Source organism: Dermochelys coriacea, chromosome 10 (genome assembly GCF_009764565.3).
Source record: "Dermochelys coriacea isolate rDerCor1 chromosome 10, rDerCor1.pri.v4, whole genome shotgun sequence".
Lineage (NCBI taxonomy): Eukaryota > Metazoa > Chordata > Testudines > Dermochelyidae > Dermochelys > Dermochelys coriacea.
Genome location: NC_050077.1, coordinates 18,601,163 through 18,607,162, shown reverse-complemented (window position 1 = coordinate 18,607,162; position 6,000 = coordinate 18,601,163).

Genomic DNA, 6,000 nt, shown 5'->3' with positions numbered 1-6,000 from the left:
AGCTTCTTCACTGGCCTCTTGGCTCCTTTGTGCAACCTGCTCTATATCTTTAGAGCTTTGTGCCCCTAGAAGCCTATCCTGAGTTTGGTCCAGAAAATCCTCAGTCTCTCGTATACAACGCAGGGTCGTTACCTGTTGCTCCAGACCTTCAATCTTCTCTTCCAATATGGAGACCAGCTTGCACTTTGTACAGACAAAGTCGCTTCTGTCCTGTGGAAGAAAGACAAACATGGCACATCCAGTGCAGGTCACAACAGCTGAATCCCCCCCTTCCATATCACCTACCTACTATGGAGCTTCCTCAGAGACGTTGGCAAGATGTAAGCCTCACTGGGCTCACTCCAGGCGAACTCCCAGGCAAACTCCTGCTGTGAGCTGCTCTGCTGTCCCCGCTGCTCAGCTGGTTCGCGAGGCTCTGGCTATTTTTAAACAGCCAGGCTTCCCTGACGCAAACACACAGACACCCTAATGCCCGCCCCCTGCAGGCTAGCAGCCAATCAGACACTCACTCAGGCTCCCTCCCAGCAAACACACGCTCGGATACTTCCTCAGCAAGCAAACACACACACTCGGATACTTACCAGTCCCAGGCAAACTCCTGCTGTGAGCTGCTCTGCTGTCCCCGCTGCTCCGCTGGTTCGCTGCCGCTCTGTGTTATGTTACTTCATAACAGAGCTCTGATAGAAAAGAAAGGAAAAAGGAAAGGAAAAAGGTCATCCAGCCATATTAGAGAGCCTTAAGAAACTGCTCTTCTGAGAGCTATTGACTCATCTGTCTGTTTCAAATGCTAGGTTTAGGAAATAAAGAAAGAGTTGATGCCTGTTCGGGTACAAATATTAGAAAGGGGGGTGTTATTTTATTTATATTAAGTAGTATTTTGTAATTTTTTAAAAATCTAGGTCAAAATCTGCCTTTAAACTCCAAAATTACAATCACCTTTTCATTGCACAAAGTAAAATTAAACCAACAGAAAAATGCTTGCCTTGGACAAGAACTAGCTGTGTATGTTCCTTTGCACACACAAGATAACAAGACCCCTGGTCCAACGAGCTTACAGTTTAAATTACGCAATAAAAAAGGGAAGTGCGAGGAGGTGATGTAGCAAATGACTCTTCAAATACATGTGCTGCTGAGCACACATCTTGTTAATTTCAGGTTTTCTTTATTGTAAATTACTAATTGCTGGGAGTTTAAAGTCAGGCAGTCAAGCAGTAGACTACACAGATGAGATTAGCAGCGGAAGGCTAGCCATAAAAAGCAACTTTTATTGAGGGATTTGCTTAGCAGCCTCATGCTTCTCAGTCAAGTCTCTCGATAAAAGGGCTGCTCCAGGCAAAGTGGAGCAGCATGAAAAGCTATAGATTTTTCAAAGCTATAGTAGATCAAGCTATTGTTTTCTCCTAGAGATATTAATGAGGTAACCAGCCCCAATACAGCTGTGGTGAGTCAGAAACAAGAAAAGAAAATACCTCTTGTCTTTGGGAGTCAGTGGTAATCGTATTTACCTATAAACAACCTATCAGGACTAAGCCCAGGTAACTATATCTGGAAGCTCCTCTCCTCGGTTTTTTCATTAACAATGGGCGATGCCGCAAGCAGGCTGTTTTATTAAAGGCAAAGACCTTTATTAAACATATTGGCAGGCCAGTGTTGCATGCTGAGACTTCTGTTTATTTCCAAGCCACACTCAAGAGCAACTCTAAGGGCATGTCTACATGTATAGCACTGCAGAGACGCAGCTGTATCCACGTCGCTGCTCCGGTGCAGTGCATCGGGTGAAAATGCTCCATGGGGACAGGAGAGAGCTCTTCTGTTGGCATAGTTAAAACCACCTCTGCAAAAAGCAGAAGCTTTGTCGGGAGGAGAAGCTCTCCCATCAATGTAGCTCTCATGTATGCACATGAGCATGCGCATATGTCAGTGTAACTTATGTCGCTCAGGGGGTGGTTTATTCACATCCCTGAGTGACCTAAATTATGCTGACATAAGCTATGTCTACACTACAGCTTAAGTCTTTCATTTCTGAATCTCTAGTCTAACACCAGTACATATCTCTCCTGAAACCTGGTCCTATTTTCTGCAGTTCCACTTCTCCCACGGTATTCAGTATCTCTTGGTGATCTCCATCCATCATTGCCCCCTGCTTCACACCTTTCTGCCCATTTGTTGCAAACACCATTTCCCATACCGTATCTGAGAAGTACTCCCAAACCTTTAAAATGTTCTTTAATCACCAGGCAGAGAGTCTGTTGAGCAAAGCTAGGCAGTCTCTCCACTGCAATGATGAACACATCCTCTCCACCACACACTGAGAGCTTGCCAACTTTGAGAGCAGGAGACTGGGGTTGAAAAGTCAACCAGATCTCAGCTCCAGGGCAATTCAGAGCACCTGACTGGGCCAATACACACTATCTGGTCAGAGATGGTACAGCATTGTCTATCAGACACCTTCTTTGAAGGTTTATGGCAGGTTTGTGTTTAATAGCCTAGGTATATGTTTTCATTTTTAGAAAATAAGCTTAGGTTTGCAATCTCCATTACTTGTAACATTTCATTAGCTAGCATTGTCAGAACTCTGTTTCAGATGAGCTTATTCAAAAATAGTCAGGAAGTGTAGGTCTTAAGTTACAGATGGGTTTGCTGTGACTGAGTCCCAAATATTCAGGTCAAATTCTGCTTTTATTTACACTGGGGTAAATCCAGGGTAACTCCATTAACTTCAGCAAAGTTACTCTGGATTTGCCCTGGTGTAACTGAGATCAGAATCTGGCCCATCCATCTCTGTCCCAGACCTAGCACACAACTGAGCACAGCATGGCATGCGTGGCCATCATTGTGTGTTCACACTGCAATTCCAGGTGTGATTGCAGCATACTCACTAGCTTTATCCATGCCAGCATTACTAAAAAGAGTGGTGTAGATGCAGTGGTATGGGCTTCAATATGGGCTATACTCGCCTGCCTGGATACCTACTGATGCTCAAGCTGCCCCATTTACATTTCAATTTTTAGCAATGCTAGCATGGATACGCCTACTCGAGCTACAATCACACTTTGCAGTGCAGTATAGACATGCCCTTTGCTGTGGATGGAATACCACACTCCTGTATCTCAACTTAGTTAGTCTCACTTGCAAGATGGCTACAGTTTCTGCTAATTCACCTCAAGACAATCTGTTTCAGAGGTGAACTAAAATCACTTCTGCTAGTTCTATTGACCTCCGATGCATGAATACCATCCCTAGTAAATCATTCCCACTCCATATTTCTTCCCCAAGCCCTTCTCCTGTGCAATCGCCTTAGAGCCAGAATGCTAAACTGAAGGTTAAACTCACAAAGCTAAAGCCAATAAGTGGCCCTAGAATTTAGCCATATCTATTTCTGGTCTATTTTTCAGAGATTAGAAACGTGCCTCCAGGAGTCACTGTTATTATCTGTCATTGACCTAACCACCAGAGGTGCAAAAAGATCCATGTGATCAGCACCCTGCCAGTAAATCAGCTTTTTACCACCACAGCAGTTCCAATCGCAACTAGCCATGAGGGGAGAAGGCATCTTAAGGCTTTTATCAAGCCAGTGCAGAATGTATTGTTTGGTCATGTAACCTATTCTGACCACTCTCTCCAGCAAAAACATCACGTGCATAAGAATGCAGTATATAAATCACAGCTATTCATCTTTGCTCTCTGATTTATGGGATGTATTGTACAACTATCCTCTAATCTGGCACAGCCATACTTCTCATTTTAAACAGCACTTTCAGGGCATGAGATGACCCCAGTGCTTATGGACTCCTTGCCCCTTTAGTGATGCTGTTTTTTAGATGGGCATGCCATTAAAAATCAATTGAGTATATACACATGCATGGTAATTCAACAGCAGTGAAGCAGTAAAGAACATTTTTAAATAGACTTAGCAACCTGACCCAGTGGCTAGGACATTGGTGACAAGAAATATGGATTCTTATCCCAAGCCTGCCATTGACTCACTGTGGGAATTTGGGCATAGTTACCTCATCTGTAAAATGGGGATAATAGTACTTCCCTATTTTATAGGGGGTTTAAGAATAAATAAAGACAGTGAGGTGGTCAGATATTGTGGGAATAGGGGGCCATACAAGTACAGAAGACAGATAAAAACGAGATCTGAATCTGGCTCAAAAACTTTATATTCCTTTACCAATCAATCCAATCCCTTCAGAAATTTTAAATAATCAAACGTCAAGTTAGAGTATATACGAGTCACTTGAACTTTTCCAATAGTCTCATTACTGTTCCTCATAACAGGAAAATAATTTAAGATGCAGAGCCAGCCACAGAATTGTAGTGAAGAGGCTCATCCATTCTTCCTCTCAATATTCATACACACACACCTATTATATCTGAAAATACTTGTCAGACTACAGCGTGCTAACACTGAGCTAACTTTGCAGGTCAGGCTTTTTGATAACTCTTTCTAGATAACTTTCAGATTTCATGAGCTAGCTTCACCACAGTGAAAACTAATCACCATCAAGAATGTTTAAATGTCCTGCATAACAGCAATGTAAAATGATTATTTTGTTTAATAAAAAATATTCACGGGTGGATTAGGTGACAGAGATATGAAATTTTGCTTCAGGGCCTTTTGTTGATTTGGACTATAAAAGGAACATTTTTATGCAGCATTTTTTATGCAGGTGAAATCAGAAGAAAGATCTGTGTCTACTCCAAATAACATTTTTCACATTATTTCCACTTGAATTTGCTTAACTATCATATTTTACTACTTGCCATTATTTAAAACCTTCATATTGAGCTGTAGCTCTGGGGAAATAGGCGAGCACTCAGTTGAACGTAGCTCTGTATAATATTATGACAAAAAGCAAAAGTATTTGCTCATGTTGCCTGATGAATAAAAAGAGAGCTTGAATGATAACGTTGTTTCATCTCAATGATGCTATTGATAACTGATTCTATATTAGAAGAATAAAGGACTCAAGCCAGCAAACTGGAATGGAATAATTCCGAGAGAAAACCAATGTTTTGATTTAAATGGATTTAAGTTATATCTAGTGATCTCTTTTTATTCCTTTTCTAGAGATTAGTTAGTGATAATGCCATAAATTGTAAAACCATTACTCTTTTCTTCTCTCTTTTGTACAATCAGATATGTAGATTATGCAAAGAGACTTATTCACTCCATAGTTAAAATTGAAGTTAGCTTTCCTTTATAAACCAAATGCATTCCCACCCCACCAAACTAATTTGTCAATATCAGCTTATCCTCTCAGCTATTCAATGCCTGCCACGAAAACTAAACCAGCCTACCTGAAGTTTCATGCAGGGATCTTATGCCAGGGAGACTTTAAAAAAAACAAAACAAAAAACAAAACAAACAGCTCTGGGACAATGTAGACAAGGCATCTGTGAGCTGAGGGGTTCAAAGGAAGGACGTGACGGTGTTAGGAAACTGGGGCAGACTTCAGGAAAGGATCTTAGCCCTGCCTTTGCATTCCAACATTTTTTTCTAGATTGAGAATTTCAGAGCATCACAGTGGATTTGGCCACATAATTTTCATTAATTTTAAATGAAAGATGGGTCAACAGCAGCAGAATTACATCTCCTCAAAGTGGCAGGTTGAAATGCATACTACCTTACAGCTGTTGATTTCTGCTATGAGGTCCTATCACAGGACCCCATTAGTAGATGTCCTCCTTACAAAAAAAATTCAACAAAGTGATGTGCTATAACAGCAACCAGTGGCAACACTTACTACAACCGTCCCCGGCTCTAGTTACTTTTTACATTTTATGTTTAGACTAATGGATCCACAATAATGATCAGTGAAGAATTCTGGAAAGAACCAGAAACATCTGTGGCCAAGAATTCCCATGAAAATAAATTATCCAGAGAACCTTGGCTTAACTAAAAGATCCATTTTTATCAAATACAGATTTTGGTTTGGTTTAGAAAAATCAGCCAAGAATCTTTTTGAAAAGAAGTAGTAGCAATGTCTGGAT